Here is a 17,673-nt window from a genome sequence, read left to right on the forward strand (position 1 = left end):
ATTAGTATTGTTATAGCATTAATTAATTTTGAAACTTAACTTTTACTGCACCTATTTATGTTTTCCACTGTTTAACTGTTTTAAAATGAAATTAACTTGATTGCATATGTTCACTTGTCTTTTGTGTACTTTAGGAAGCAATTGCAGAGGAGGCTTATTGAACTGATTCCTCTGTAAGAGTAGTTCTGTTTATTGAAATGCTGCTTTAAAAGGGCAAATTTAAAAAAAAAAATCTTAAAAAGGTACATGTTTTGACCTTTTGAAGTGGTAGGAATACAAAAATAAGGTGTTTTGGTGATGATCAGGCTTCTCTCTCTCTCAAGGAGATTTTGATAATGAAGATGATACGGTTCATTAGCTTACAATTTGGAACTTTCTATTTCTTTCTCCACATGAAAACAGGACACATTTAGGCATCCAACTTGCATGTACAATACAATTTTAATATATTTTTGTAAATATATACAATAGCCCTTTTAAAGTGCATGCTGTTACCACATGACTAATAAATGTCTTGTGTTTTAAGAACTAATAACAATAATATTACACCACAGATAAAGCAGAGGCTATGAGCAGCCAACATCAATGAAGACACCCAATTATTTAGCCTATTTGCAGTTACAAATATGGCTTCAAATAAAAGGTATGCATTAAAATTATGAGCAGAAATCTCTCTCTCTTCCCTCCCCTCCCTTCCCCACAGATAGCTGAACAACATGCATTTGCATAGTTCCATAACTGCTATTTCTATGTCCATTAAAAAGAAATCCTGAAAAATGGCTGACAAGTATTGGATCAGTATATAACATTTAGGAGTTGTGGGCTTATTCTATGACAGTCTGTTCTGCAGGGGGCAACTTGCCTATAACTTTACAGCAGTCAGAGGCCACCAAGAAGAGAGGATACTTTACCAGGAGAAGAAGTTTATGACTAAATTTTATTTAGCCTTCCTTGAAGGCTAGACTTAAACCTTCAAAAGCAAGAAAGTTTAAATAGAAGCTTAGGCTTACTAAAGCATCCTTTTCAATGTATTGTGTAACATCACATACTGGTTTGTGATATCTGTAACACTTTGCCCTGCAGAGTAAGAGCCTCTACATCTGTGTTCTTTCTTTGGGTTAATGTTGCATTATTTAAATTAAAGTGAATTTAGATCTTGTACAAGATGCTGGACTGAAAGAACTGGGACTGAAGACCAACACTGAGGATATGGAAATATAAATATTTTCCTGAGAAAGGTGAGGAGGAAAAGTTTATCAGCTGAATCAGGATAATGACTGTGCATACACTTTTAGTCTGTGGTAAGTGGAAATGCATAAGTCACTGTAGTTTATCTTCTAGTTATGACGGGGCAATTATCTTCTATTTGCCTGTGGGCAATTACTGTGAAACAGCTGATGAGTGGTAAACCCCATAGCTAGTAGGAGAGTGTGAAATGGGCCATATTAGATTCAGATTTGGCCCAAATCAGGGACAGTGATTCAATTTGTTGATTCAGATGACTGTCCCTGATTCAGTTCAGCTGAATCTGAAGATTCAATGCTGACCTGGAGAATCAGCGATTTGGCCACAGACAGAGCTTTAAATGTTTTTTCTACATACCTCGAGGTATGAGGCATGGCTCATAAACACTGCAATGCTGGGGCAGATGGAGAGTCCCACAGAAGTGTCGGGGGCGGGGAGGGCCCGCATGTTTGGCGGCAAACCCAGAAATGGACCGGAAGTACTTCTGGTCCATTTCCGGGTGTGCCAAGGAACAGGCTCTGGCTCAGTGATCAGCAGTAGGGGAACCCCAGGTGTCCCCCCAGACATAGGAGGCAGCAGTTACAGAGCCAGGGGAGTGCAGGGGGGCCCCCGCACACTCCCCGGCAGACCAAGAAGTGGACCGGAAATGCTTCTGGTCCACTTCTGTGTCTGCTGCTGAGCATGCTGGGGAGCCCCCTGCATTCTTGTGGGATGCTCCATCCGGCCCAGCATCTCAGTGTTCATGAGCTACCTGGTATATTACAGTATGTAGAAAAAATATTTAAAGCTGTGTTTATGTCTAAATCTTTGAATCTTTCTGAATCTCTCCCAATCAATTCAGCAGGTTCCAATTTGATTCAGAGAAACTAAAGGGTCTCCTCAGTTGATTCAGCTTCGGTGATTCAGCCACCAAACTGAGCCGAATCTCCGCCAGATTGAATCAGGGGCCGAAGCTTCATACAGCCCTAATACCTAGCAGTAAATTGTTTGTATGTTATTCATAGAACAACAGTGCAGACAGACTTCTCAAACCTATCCTGTTAACATGCTTCAAGCTCTAGATAGAAAGATCATGTGCAGAAGTATAAGGCTAGCTATATTCTTTATATCCCTTCAGTCTTTGGTGCTTCTGTAAGCCTGACATCTAATGTGAACACCTCTCCTCTAGGGATTTTACAATGAGATAATATATTTCACTTGCAATAGCCTACAGATCATCTGATTAATACATCACACCAGATATGAGTTCATTTAATATGGATGCATTGTGTTTAATGAAGACTTCTGTGGATCACAAAATAGTGCTTGAGGTCAGCTAAATAAATTAACCTAACTTTTACATTTAGGAAATTGTTGGCCTTTCATTGACAAATGTAGGTTTTCCAGTGTGTGTTCATTTTTAAAAGGGCAATGTAAAGACTTCCTTTTTCTTAAGTTATTTGTGAGCTACTGATACAAAGGTGACTTCGAGAAAAGGAGTGGGAAGATTAGCTGTTAAAGGTCAGTCTTTAAGACATGAAAGGTGTTGACAAAATAAGTAAGTAAAATAGTATTTATCTGCACTATTTATTCTGAGAAAATCTACCTTTTTTCTGAGAAGGGTGTTTGTAGCATAAAAACCCTGTGGCTTACAAATTGGTAGGGCATATTGTAACTCATTTTTCATGAGTTCATCTGTCTTGATTTCTTTTTTTTTTAAATGATTTTGAATGATGCTTTATCAGCTTATGCTATTTTTAAAGAAGAATTTCATTTCTAGTCATTCTTTATATCATTAAATAAGCTATGGCATTGATTTAAGAAAAGGTTGTGTTGATCATGACCTAACAATTACAACTAACCTGTCTCTAATTTGGTCTTGCTCTGAATTACCTAACTAGAGTGTGCCATTTCAAGTCTGGGGAGAAAGGATTATCCAAAGTAAGGCATTTGGCTACATTTAGAAGTTTGGCACAGGTTTTTTTACATGGGGAAAAATCTTAGTTTTTCTGTACCTTTGCCTTGTTTGTAAAATGGAAGACCATACAACTTCTCTACTACATGGTAGCACGTATGAGGATACATTTCATATATGAGGCTCCAATTTTCTATAATGTAGGCCAGTCCACTCCAGTCCACTTCTTTCACCATCTGGAACATAAGGCAGGAGTGCAATCTCTGAGAACTAATACTGGCTGTATCTTCAGCCAGTTGTAAAGTCTTCATTACAATGTTTGTCTGGAGAGGGTACTTGTGGATCAGCCCCTTTTACTTTCAGCTTCCCAAAACAATGCCTTCTTTCTCATCTGTATGCTAATTGTTCAATTGTTGGTAGCTGTCCCTGCTCCAAAATCTCATTCTTTAGATTTTCTAAAGTGATAGAGCTCTCTGAATACCTAATATAATTTATGTTACTTCTCAGCAAGTGATGATTTTTTTTTGAAACCCTTGTACTAAAAGAGAACCAGATTCTGATGATGGATTTTACATTTACTATTGTTGTTTGATTCTGAGTTTGAAATGTACATACCATGACCTAATTTAAATTCACACCTTTATTCATGAGCTGGACTTGGACCATTATTTAACATCTGTTATTTTCTGGAAGTATTACATATTCAGTGAAAATCCTTGTGCCGAGGGATATGATTGGAGAACATTCACTACGTATAATGTAGATGCAGGATAATTGAATGCACATTTAATTATCAAAGCAGTGAATAAATATAGTACATTCTTCCTTCAAGTTTATTCAGAAAGAAATATTATTCATGTTTCTTACAGGATGCAATACACAGAACAAAATTCTGATTCCATTAAGCCTGTAAATAATCTTAAACAATTTATCCTTTTTTAAAGTAGGAAACTGTGATGGTCTGGTTTAATCTCTTATTCATATATTATCCACTAATTTTCATTAAAGAGTTACTGTAGGAGAAACCAGAATGGCCAACTTTGATATTCAGTGCTACAAACATTAAGCAAAAACAAAACGAACATCTAGCTTCAAATACAATCATAGAGAAATACAGTTTGAAGGGGCTGAGAGAGGTTATCTAGTTCAACTGTCTGCCCAAGGCAGGATCATCACTGTCCAAACCATCCTATATAAATCCACTGTCTTATCTCTTAGCAAAATGACACAGTCAATCCAAACAGAATACAAGACATAACAGCTTAAACTGCCATATGTAAAGCACAGGGACCATGGCAGCAAATGTCCTGCTGCTGGAAATAGGCAGACAAGGTTCTTTGGGTAGATGTGATATCTTTTATTAGATCAACTAAGTAGTTAGAAAAATTATTCTTTGTAAGCTTTCAGGCACAAACACCCTTCTTCAGGTATAGGAAGGGTCTGCTGGTGTGTTGTGTTTTCTTGGATGGAAGAGAAGCTAATATGTAATTTCCGTTGATGATTAGAACTGAGAGATTGGAGAGAGAGTAGTTGTCTTGTAAGAAGTGTGCACACACAGGTAATGGTTATTTTTGTTGTTGATAGATTTTCAGTGTGTGTTCATTCTGGTAGGCAGTTGTTTGGTTTCTCCTACATATTTTCCATCAGAGCATTCAGAGCACTAGATAAGATGCCTCCTACATTTCTGGAGGTGCTGTTGTAAGATCCAGGAATGGTGATAGTTCTTTTGTGGGATGTAGTTATTGTGGGAGTGGGAGATCTGTGTTAGCAGATTTTACATTTCTTGTCCCTCATGATCTAGATCCATTCAGTGTGCTGCAGGCCATAGGAAGCTTGCTTCTGGTGATAAGATTGGTGAGGTTCGTTGCTTGTTTAAAAGGTAAGATCTGTGGTTTTGGGAAAACCTCCTTAATAACTGGGTTGTCTTCTAGTGTGGGTTGCATTTGCTTAAGGATTTTCCATGTAGGTTCCAGGGAAGGATGGTATGTCATAACTAATGGTGTGCATGTCATGGGGATTATCTGTTTGTACTGTAGGAATTACTTCACATGGTATCTGGGTGGCTCTTTCAAAAGTGTGATTTAGCTCTCTGAAAGAGTGTCCTTGTTGAGAAAGCCCTTTTGAGATTGGTGATGTGATGATCACAGGTGGTCTGAGTGCCAATTTGGTGATATTAGATGGGTTGGCTGTATATTACAGCTTTCTTGGTATGTTTCGGGTGACTGCTTGTTCTGTGTAGATGTGTATGTTGGTCTGTGGGTTTCTTGTATATGGTGGTTTGTAGGCCTCTGCAAAGCAGCTAGTATTTGCTTTGGATCCAGATTTGGCTGATTCAGGAGATAGTGATTCGATTTGGGTGATTCAAATCACTGTCCCAAGTCGATTTGACCAAATCTGATTCAGAGATTTGACTGCTGCTGAATTTCTGAATCAGCCAGGCCCATCCCCCACCCACACTCCCAGCATGGCAATGGCTGCCCCACCTGCCCCAGCTCCTAGCACTTTGGGGAAAAAAAAAAAGCCCCAACTCAGTGGGTACTTCCAAGCAGGGGGTGATTCTTACTGCCCCCCACTTCCCCACACTGTGTGGGGGCTCTGCAGGAGCCCCCTGACCTCCCCCTGCTCCCCCACCCCCTCTCATGGCTGCCCCACTTGCAGTGGCTCCAGCCCTTTAAGAAAAAAAATCGTGAAAAAACCCAGGATTCACAGTTCTTGCCAGTGGGGTGTGATCCCTGCTGCCCCATTCCATGTGGGGGGGCTCTGCATGAGCCCCCTGAAGCCCCAAGGCTCCTGCAGAAGAAGTGAGTCCCAGGGTTTTTCTCTATTTTTTTTTTAAAGGGCCAGAGATGGCCCAGGTGGGGCACCTGTGGGGGGGCTAGGGGAGTGAGGGGGGTTAGGAGGCTCATACAGAGCCCCCACATGGTGTAGAGAAGTGGGGGGCAGCAAGGATCATCCCCCCCACCTGGCAGAACCTGTGAGTGGGGCTTTTTTTTAAAGCACTGGGAGCTATGGTGTACGGGGAAGCCATGGAAGGGCTGGGAGAGCGGGTAGGGGTTGGGGGGGCCGAGGGAGCAGGCAGGGGATGGGGCCTGGCAGGTCCCCTCCCCCCCTTCCAGGCCCCCACCCCTACCTCCTACTTACCAGTTCCGAGTCCAGCTCTAGCTCCCTGCTGAAGACCCTGGGGGCTGTCCAAATCATCAAAGCTCTCTGAATCTCTTCTGAAGATTTGGAGAGCTTTGAATTGATTCAGACCTTTTAATTATTCCCCTGATTTGATTCAGATTTGGAGATTTGGCTACTGAAGTATGCTGAATCTTCTCTGAAGTGAATCACCACCTGAAGCTTCACATAGCCCTAGTGGTTTGCATTTTACCATTGTAGGTATTAATCATAGTGTCTAAAAAGGAAATGTTAGTGCTGGAGTATTCAAGAGAGTATGATGGAGGAGTGATGATTATTGAATTTGTAATGGAAAACAAACATAGATCGTAGGTTTTCTGTCCAAATGATGAAAATGTCATCGATATATCTTAAGTATAGAAGGGGTTTGATGGTGCAGTTCTTGAGGAATTCTTCCAGGTGACCCATAAAAAAGTTGGCACATTGTAGGGCCATTTTGGTACCCATATCAGTGTCTGTTGTCCAGACAAAGTGTTGGTTATTGAATGTGAAGTTGTTGTTTGTGAGGATGAAGTATGTAAGTTCAGTAACATCTTTAGGTCTGTATTCTGAGTTGTAATCTTCCTCTTATATATATGTAAGGCAGACTTGGATGCCATCCTGGCACAGGATGTTGGTATATAAGTTGGTAATATCCATAGTGGATAGGAGGGTATTGCTGGGAAGATGGTCTATGTTTTTAAGTTTTTGTAGAAAGTCTATTGTATCTTGGACAAAACTCATTCATTGGGTGACAAGAGGTTTAGGATGAAGTCAATGAAAGCTGGTATTTCCAGTTAGGATTCCATGGTTGCATATTATAGGGTTCCCTTGTTTGTTGATTTTTCAGAGCATGTAAAAAGTCCCTGGGTTTCATAGTGTGGGGATCAAGTTCTGTAGGGTTTTTTTGAGTTCACATGGAAATGACTTGATGGTGGTTTTGAGTTTTAAGGTGGAAAGGGGAGTTGGATCTTCCTCTAGTTCTTCTTAGTAGGTGGTGTCTGTTGGCTTAATTTAAATAGTCATCATGCTGAAAGATCAGTATAGCTCCTCCTTTGTCGGTTTTACTACTATTTGATGGTTGGATCTTAGAGATTCTATGGCCCTTCTCTTTGAGGGGGAGAGGTTATTATGGTGGTGTTTGTTGATTATTTCATTGTTCATTCTTTCCCTGAAGCAATCAATATAGCAGTCAAGTTTTGAATTTTGTTTACTGTGAGGTTTGCAATCTGACTTTTTGTGCGGTCTTGGGCGGTTAATCAGAGATCCCAGGAAAAAGACAACACCCACCACTACAGAGGAAGGCAAAAACTCCCACAGTCCACACCAGTCTTCCCATGGACAAATCCTTTCTGACCCCAAATATGGGGATTGGTCTGACCCTCAGCAGAGGTGCAAGACCCTCTACCTATGACCCTCTAGGTTTAAGTCCCACCAGGAGCACTGGTACACCACAAGAGCATTGATACAGCTCTAGTCACAATCCCCAACTTTGGCTGCAGCCAACACTCTATGCCTTTGAGGAAGGTTTTTTTAAAGAACCTAACACATGTAGCAGCAGGGGAAGATTTTTTTTTCCTGTCAGCCCTATGCAGCAACTAGTAAAGCCCAGAAGCATGGGGAATACCCATAGGAGATTATCCCTGACCAGTGGCTATCTGAACTTTTCTTGGACACTTCCAAAGGTGCGAATTCCACAACTGCCCTAGGCATAGAAGTAGGCCTAGATGCTAGGCATAGGTATTCCACTGCCTTACTCTTTTAGAAGTGAAGAAGTTTTTCCTGGTAAAAAGTTTTTCCCAGTCTAGGCCTACTTTGCTGCAACTTCAAGCCATCAGTTCATGTCCTATTCTCTGAAGCAAGAGACAAACTCCCCCTTCTTTATGGCAACCCTTCAAATATTTAAGAAATGCTATCAGTTCCCTTCTTAAGAACCTTTTTCACAAGTTAAACATGCCTAGTTCCTTTAACTTGTCCTTGCATGACTTGCCTTCCAAGCCTGTTACCATTCCTTGTTGCCCACCTATGGACCCTCTCTAACTTCTCCATGTCCTTTTTAAAATCTGGAGACTCAGATTGCACAGAGTACTCCAGGTGAGACCTAACCAGTGCTGAGTAGAAAGGAACCATCACCTTTTGTTCCTTGCACCTAGTACTTCTATTGATGCATCTCAAAACCATATTTGCCTTTTGTGCAGCTGCATCACATTGCAGCCTTCTATTGTCTGTAATCTACCAAGACTCCCAGATACTTCTCCAAAGTGCTGGCATCCAGCCAGGTGTCACTCACTTTGCATTTGTATTTATGAACATCCCTTCTGAGATGTAGGACCTTACCTTTGTCAGCATCAGATTTCATCCTTAACTCCTTTACAGCTTTACAATCTGTTGAGATCCCCCTGAATTGCAGTCCCATTCTTCACTTTGTTTGCAGTTCTTCCCAGTTTTCTCATCTGTGAATTTGCTCAAGAAGATTTCTATGCCAGGATCCAAATCATTAATGCAAATGTTGCACAGTACTGGGCCCAGGACAGATGCCTGTGAGACCCTACTCAAAAACTGCTGCCATTCTGACATAGATCCATTTTTAATTATCCTTTGCTGGCAGCTATTCAGCCAGTTATCTAGTTGCCTTATAATAATTTTGTACATCTTATAGTATTTTTCTCTAGTTTGTTTATGAGAAGCAATGCTGAAGCACACTGTAGATACACTATATCTATCTACAGTGTTCCCCTTGTCCACCCAAGCAGTTACTTTCTTAAAGAAAATCAAAATTGTTTGATACTGCAGTAAAAGCTCTGTTAACTGACACCTTACAAACCGGCATGTTCTATTAACTGGCATGTCGGCTTGTAAGTTAAAGTGAAACTGGAAGTGCCCACCACAGCACTTCCGGTTTCGCCGAGCCCCCAAGGCCCAGGGCATAGCAGACTGTGTATTCCTTTTCCTCATTATCTTCTTTGTGCCCTAGGCCTAAAAGGGATTCTTCAGCTATTCATTAATTAATTTACTGACTGGTAACTTATATTTAGTACCTTCTTGCTTACATAAACAGTTAAATCTTCTTCTCCTGTCTCTGTGCCATTCACTCACCAGTCACCCTTTTACACACACACATACATAAAGGCTATGCAGAGTTCATTTTCTTATGTCAAGCAGAATGATACAAAATGGAGTTTTCAAGTTGCTTACAGGACACGACGAGCTTGGTTACACTTCACTCTATTATACTCTATGTTGACACCAGCTACATTAGTTCAGTTCATGCTACACCATCAGTAGCATCCTGGAGCTTTTGGATAGTTTTGTTACCTCTTTGATAAGTGCTTTTCCTGACCTGGTGGCCTACAATAAACCCCCAGTATAATATTGGTGCTGCATCTGTCATCTTTCATCTTTACCCACTGTATTATATTCAGCTATTTTCTTCCTCCTGAACCAGGTAACAAATTGAATGTGTTTTTGACCTGCAAGGTGACACCTTTTCTCCCCAACAGGTTTTTCCAACATTTAGCATAACCCTCAGTGTTGGCATTCCGGTCCTAAGACTGTCTAACCATGTCTCTGTGATATCAATCAGATCATACTGTATTTCATATGCTGCAGTTTCCAGCACATCTTGTTCACTCCCCTACTCCTTGCATTATGGCTCTTAAATTCCGCCCTCTAGACCTCCCCAGCCCCCCACACCAGCAACCAAACCTCCCTGAATTGTGCTTTCAAAGCTGGTTTTACCAGTGTTCACTGGTCCTAAGAGCCTGAATAAAATAAGCTTGGGTAGGGGTAGGGGTGGACAGGTCAGTGTGGATGGAAGCTCTGCGGGGGGGCGGAGGGGGCTTGGGAGATAAAAGGGGCTGAGCTGGAAGGGGCCTGAACCTGGGTCTCCAGCCCTCCAGGCCAGTGTTCTAACCACTTGTCTGTGGAGTTACTGCTTTCCTGTCTCCTGTGCCAAATAAAATAAAATTGTGCCAAAAAACTGCATATACAATCCTTCAGTGAGAGATGATTACCAAGGCAATCAGCTGACTAATTTTTAGTTCTTTTTTTTTCCCCTGGTTATTAAATAATTCAGCAAAGTTGTGGCCAGCAGTTTTTAAGGCAGTGTTTGAGATTGTTATAGACAGCACACGCAGCAATTACTGAATCCCTTTGGAAAATTTATGCCTCCAGACAAATAAGTTCATTTTCCTATTCATTACAGTTGGAAGCATACAATGGCACAAATGATTCCTATAATCCAGAATACTATGATATGCGAGTGAAAGGAAACAATTGCCCATTGTATCACTAGACATAACAAATGCTTTTCTTTAGATAGTATTTCCTTTCATTTGTATTAAGACTGTGGTATTGCAAATGCTACATGTAATGTCCTTTATTATTTAAATTCTTCAGGTTAATGTTAGGCACTGACTTCCCAAACACTGTAGTTAACGGAGAGTGTGATGGATCTTAGAGCAATAAATAATTTTTACAGAGCTGTAACATGGAGGGGACTAGAGTGTACTTCACTGGATTTTATGCAACTTAAAAAAATGAAAACACAATGGTTTCCATTATGTTTAATGACATCTATATTTACAAGAACTCTAATACAGCAGGCAAAAATGATGAATAAATCTTAAGTAGTAGTTAATAGTAATAAAAAAAAGTTTTTGCCTTGGTGTTACCACAGTTCAAGGACTATCAAAACTACACTGATAAAGAACAACTGTAAATACTTTGATAACGGCCACTGCATAGATTCCCTAAAGAAGAGTGAAAATCAAATGTTCATTGTTAAAGTAATTAGAAAACAAAGAAAGCAACAGGAGTACAGAACATGACAAACATGTTGGCTCTACAGAAATATGAGAAACAGTGGAGGCAGTAGTGCTGTTCATGCTGTAAAGTAGATGCAGTCATATGAAAAGTGAATGGATTTTAATTTAAAGAGGGAGCAGAGGGTCACAACTATACGAAGTAGACATGAAAACTGATGTGATATATGGATATCACTTCGTAATGAAATACCTTGAAAGGATCTATAGATTTTATTTTTTCTCATCTCTCTTTGTTTCTATGTTAAAATAACTTTGAAGTTATACAGTTGTTCTAATTTTACATCGATAAAAGTGCCATCAGGTTGCCCAGTATTGTTAGTTAGTCCAGGATTCTCAAGTTTCGTGTACCTGAAGTGATTAGAATACTTCGATTATTGGAAGACTAGGTTTAAGAGATGATTAGAAATACTTTTTAGATGTGTTTAGTAATAGATATGTTTAATCAGATATGTTAAAATGACATCTAATCATTCTCTTTGTTCTTCATCAGTGACATTCATTTAAAATGGGTAAATTCTGAAAGTCAAAATTTCTTTTCCTATTCCCAATACCAATGGGTTTGTATGGTGCTTGTAAATTAAGCTGTGGATTTCACTATCACTGCAAAGAGAAATGCACTGGAATCTAGTTGAGGCCAAATACAATCCTTTTATTTGCAAGTATGGTTTTCTCAGATATTGGAACAAGGACACTTTTCTCGTTGCACAAGAGAACACTATTATTATGAGTTGTTTTGGAATAGTTCAGTGTAGTGCCTCATTACAGAAAACTGATTATAGTTAGGGCATAATGAGAAAGTGTAGTCTAATCTGGAGCATAGCTTACACTGTAGTCACATTAGTGTAGTGGAGACAAACTGTGCTAACTTGGGTACGGTAGCAGTCTAAATGCAGCAGTATAAAAACTGTGATAACTGCAAAATCTACCCAAAAAGGAATGCAAATTGGACAGACTGAGCTGTCTTGCCACAGATAGATTGCTGCTAGTACCCTACCAAGGTAGTTGTAGATAATTTAGACATCTCTACATTGCATTGAAGTATGTCCTTTCCTTTATATGTATATTCTGTGATCCCATAGGCTTATCCATAGGGCTGTGTCAACAGAAGACGCGAGGGACTTGAACATCAGCCCTATGAGTCCTGTTGTGCAGAGTATTTGAAAATGAGATTCATGTACATTTTTTACAAACCCTTCCCTGGTACTGCTAGACCACCATCACCATGAACTTTTTCCTTTTTCTTGAGGCACTTACAAACAAATAGATGAAATATATACAAATATATATATTGCTCTACTTGGCCAAGCTACTGTCTGGAGTAAAATGCAGGGCCCTTGTGTTTGAATCACTGAACCTTGAGTGATATTTTATTCAAGAGTCGTATATGGATAGTGTTTTGAATCTATGCTTTCTTAAATTGTTAGGTGAACAATTTGTATAGAATATATATTGTATGAATAAGAAAACAGACATATAAGCAAACGATACATATAGGATTTGTACAGACATTAAATGTAGAAACTTGGGAGTTAATTGGGTTAAATATGGTACCTGATCTTAAGTACGTCAGTGTAGGGGGAGGGGTGGGCAGGATGGGGGTACTGGCAGGGGGAATTGTGGAGAAGGGTGGGGTAGCAGGGTCCACAGGATGGTTGGTGAGATCTGGGAGCAATGTTCCCTCTAAGGTTTAGCAATCCATGAGCAATCCTGGCTGGGACTGCGCCTGCCTCTCCCCACTCCTGCAGCAGCCTGTGACTTGGTTGGTGCAGGTGGCAAGCAGCTGGATGCAAAGCTGGCAGTGGAGATGGTGGTGGAAGTGTCAGCACCCCCTTGCTACGGCACTGAGTGCCTCCCTGGGCTGATGCCCAGGAGCCATGGCCCTTTACTGCCCCGCCCCTGCCGGTACACAACTTTGTGCACAGCATTAAAAAGTTATTGTGCGGCATGATTTTTTTTATTGTGTGCAGCTCAGAGGGGACGCTGTCTGGGAGGTTTGGTGGGATTGAGGGAAAGGGGGTGTAGCAGTGGGGTCTACAGGAGAGCTTGGGGGGAATCAGGAGGTTGGCAGAGTACATGGGGGGGTAGTGGGACTGGAGGATGGAAGAATCAGAAAGGCTCTTAAATTCTACCCTCTAGCCCTCCCCAGCCCCCCACTCCAGCAACGAAACATCCCTGAATCGTGCTCCGAGAGCTGGTTTTACCAATGTTCTCTGGTCCTAAGAGCCTGATTAAAATAAGCTTGGGTGGGGGGAGGGGTGGGTAGGTCAGGATGGATGGAAGCTCTGCGGGGGGGGGCGCGGCTTGGGAGATAAAGGGGGCTGCCCTCCCTTCTCGGACCAGAGGCTATTTCTACCCACCTGAACTCCCCCACCCCCAGACAAACAACCCGCCACAGGAAACCAAACCCCCTGATCATGCCTGCCCCTTCCTTCCCTCCTGATCTGCCACATGCTACCCACAAAGGCTGTTTTTGCTACTTGTAGCACTTGTGCTGTAGGTTGGCCCCCTGTTTAATGTGTGCCTGTTCACTATAGTGTAGTGTTATGAAAAATATCCAAACATATGGACATATGGAGGCAAAGGCCAATGGAAATGTAGTTGTCCAAGCATAGGAAAGGCACACAAGGGAAGTAAGTTACTGGTGGGACATCATCAACAACTTTTAAAATAGCCTGACTGAACAGATGCTCTAATATCTATTATGATATATCTGGAGACATCAATAGGTGGAAAATCTCAATACTGTGTGACCCAGGATCTGAAATAAGTATGAAACATGGAAAAATGCTGTGTACTGCAGGAGTTATACTAGTGATTTCTAATCATTGTTCCTATCTGTAAGTCAAGCTTTCACTGAACTCGAGGTCTCTGCTCATTAAATGGGCTCTTGTTTTGGTGACCTCTATTTCTAGTGCTGTCATATTGAGACTGGATTTAATCAAGGACATCGCAAGAACTCCTAGAGCAGCTTGTTAGTACGCAGTGCTCAAAGATCCTATCCAGAGGTGGGTAGGAGGAATTGTTCAATCCCAAGAAAGCAACTGATAGAGTTTTAAAGGCACTGAGTCAAATCAAAGTTGTACCTGAGCATCAAGAAAAAATGTTATGTTGTGGATTATTTTAATTCTGCAGAATGTCTTTTGGACTTGCTGATGAATGAAAGCCAGTTCTGAGGGTAATGAATATCTAACCCAAAATTAAGAACATAAGAATACAAGAATTATCATTTACTGGGTGAGAGCATAGGTTCATCTTGCCCGGTCTACGTGCACTAGGGGGTCCCCCTTGTGCTGCTGGACCTCCTCATAGCCTGGAGGCTGGTCTCTGCCTTTAGGCCCCAAAGGTGCTGACTTGCTTTCACCAAGTCCGTGCCAAAAAATCTGCATCTGGTGGTTCTGGCAACTAGCGTGCCCTGGAAGGACTGGAGGATGGTCCTGGCCAGTATCACTTGTTTCAGGGACTTCCTAGACTGTCAGGCAGGGCTGGGCAGATCCCTTTGTGCTGGCCCAGTCCATGGAGCTGCCCATGCTACATATTCCTTGCTGCTTTTCCCCAGAGGTAAAGGCTTCCCTTACACCTAGTTCCCTCACCTATATCAACCAGGTCCTGTGTGAGGACATTCCCAGTCCAGTGGTATCCCTCAGACCTCTGGAGCTAGTCATGAGGCCACTGCCACAGAAGGCTCTGCAGCACTGCCATCCCCACAGTCTTTTCAGGCAGGGGGATACCGAGCTGGTCTACTTCTGAACAGTCCATCACCACCAGATCTACATGCTCGTGTTCTGGACACTTCATCATCCTGTCCTTCCAACCCGCCCTGACAAAAAATGCAGGGCTGCCCTAGACAATAGCAGAAGTGAGAGTCTATGAAGAATAGGGCTATCTTACACCTTCATCCCATGAGCAACTGAGGACCTCAGCTGGCAGCTCCTACAGGGATCAGTCTCCACAATCAGTCTATATGGCATGCTTTAGGGACACCCCCATACTTGGCCATTTTGCCAACAGAGGGAGACCCTGGTGCATGCCTACCTCCAGTGCACCAGGTTGAAGCTTCCTCCAGAACCTCCTGCTGAGGTTCTGGCTGCATTTATCGCCTCACATTTTTTGTTATGCACTCTCTGGCCCTGGCCCCACCAAGCCCTGGAATCTATGGGTCAACATCCTCCTGGTTTTGCCAAGCTAGTGTCATACCTGACTAGGAAGGAGCCTCTGAACAGGGTCTCTCTGAATCCTAGTGCTAGTATCCAGCATATCTACTACTCTCCCCAGCTTGGTGTCATCTGCAAACTTGCTGAGGGTGCACTCCATCCCATCGTTCAGGTCGTTGATGAAGATATTGAACAAAACTGACCCCAGGACTGAACCCTGGGGCACTCCACTTGATAGCAGCTACCAACTACCCATTGTGCCATTGACAACTACCCTCTGATCCCAATGATCTTGCCAGTTTTCTATCCACCTTACAGTGCATTAATCCAGCCCATACTTCCTTAGCTTGCCTGTGAGATTGTTGTGTGACACTATATCAAAAGCCTTGCTAAAATCAAGGCCACCACATCTACTGGTCTCCCTGCATCCACAAAGCCAGTCATCTTATGCTAGAAGGCAAATCAGGTTGGCCAGGCATGACTAGCCCTTGGTGAATCCATGCTGGCTGTTCCTTTAAGTGATTAGAAATCAATGCAATCCCATCAGCCCACTCCTTCAACACCTCCAGGTTCATCCTGTCCAGCTCCATGGACTTGTACATATCCAGCTTTTCTAAATAGTCCCTAACCTGTTCCTTCACCACTGAGGGCTGTTCACCTCCTTCCCAAATTGTGCTACCCAGTGCAGTAGCCTGGGAGCTGACCTTGTCTTTGAAAACTGAGGTTAAAAGGTATTAAGTACACCAGTCTTTTCTGCATCATCTGTCACTAAGTTGCCTCCTCCATTCAGTAGGGGACCCCTACTTTCCCAGATCTTCTTCCTGTTACTGACATACTTGTAGAAAACTTTGTTACCTTTCACATCCCTTGCTAGCTGTAACTCCATTTGCACTTTGACTTTCCTGACGTCATCCCTGAATGCCAGAGGAATACCCTTATACTCTTAGTAGCCAGTTGACCATCATGAATGATGCAGCATTTCAAGGACAGCTTACATGCCCCACCCCCACTCATGCTTTGGGGCCAGCCACATAAACCAGGGGCAGGCAATTATTTTGGGTGGAGGGCCACTTACCAAGTTTTGGCGAGCTGTTGAGGGATGCATGGGTAGCTTTGCCCATTGGCAGGTGCCCCACCTACTGGCTGCCAGCTTGTGGCTGGAAGTCCCACCCCCTAACCCCTGAGCTTTGCCACCAGAAGTCTCTCCCCTTGCCCCCAGAAGTATTCTTTTCAGCAAGGGGCTTTGCCATCTCAGAACCAGAAAAATACCAAATTATATTCTAAAAGGAAACATCAACAGCTTTCTTTAATTTGATTTCAAAAAATATTTTTGTCCCAATTTACATGTGTTTGTGTACTGAACATAGAGGTGATTGCACAACTGCTTAAAATAAAGTCTTACTCTTGTATATTCTGAGGGGTGGATATAGGTTGGGGGGGGTTGTGGGATGTGGGGTGAGGGAGCATATTGGTGTGTGTGTGTGCATATGTGGGGTGTGTGTGGGTATGGGGTTTCTGGCCATCTGTGTATATGGTGGTGCAAGGGGAGTGTGGGTGCATGTGTATGGTGGGGTGTGTATGTGGGACTCGCCCTATGAACACGCACATACCCCACACACTCTGCCCATGCCTACACACACACACACACACACACACACACACACACACACACACACACACACACACACACACACTGCCCCTGGTTGCATACCCACCCAGACCCACACACTTTACCCCTGGCTGCACACCCACACCCACTCTGCCATACCCACCCACCCACTGTCCCTGGCTGAACATCAATTCCCACCCACCCACTCCCCCTCAGTTGCACAACCACACCCAGCCATCCATTCAGCCCTTGGCTCTGCAACCACACCAACCTGCCCAGCCAGCCCCTGGCTGCACAACCACATCTAGCCACCCAGCCTCTGGCTCCATACCCACCCACCCACTTGGCCCATGGCTGCTCATTCTCTCTCTCTCCCTCCCTCCCTCCCTGGCTGCACACCCACAACCACCCACCCACTTTGCCCCAGGCTGCACCCCCACACACACAACCACACATACATCCACACACACCTACTAGGGCAGCTCTGTGCTCCCTCCTCTGGCAATGCAGCCAGGCCATGTGGTGCTGACAGTGGCAGCAGGCAGGGAGTGCAGTGGGTGGGGGTGGGCTGGAGTGGGCTGCTTAGTCCTGCTGAGGCTCCTGCTGGGTCCTTGTTCCCCTGCCTCCTGTCAGCTTTGACAGGAACCAGGGGCAAGTCAATATAGTAGTAAAGCCTAAGAGCTCCCTCCACCTCTGGCTCTCAACCTGAGGGGAAGGGCCTGTGCAGCCAATTGCCAGCTGCCCTCTCCGGGGCACATGCGCAGCTGGCCCCCAGCATTACGGACAGAT

This window comes from Crocodylus porosus, unplaced genomic scaffold (assembly GCF_001723895.1).
Source record: "Crocodylus porosus isolate Cpor-Errol unplaced genomic scaffold, CroPor_comp1, whole genome shotgun sequence".
Lineage (NCBI taxonomy): Eukaryota > Metazoa > Chordata > Crocodylia > Crocodylidae > Crocodylus > Crocodylus porosus.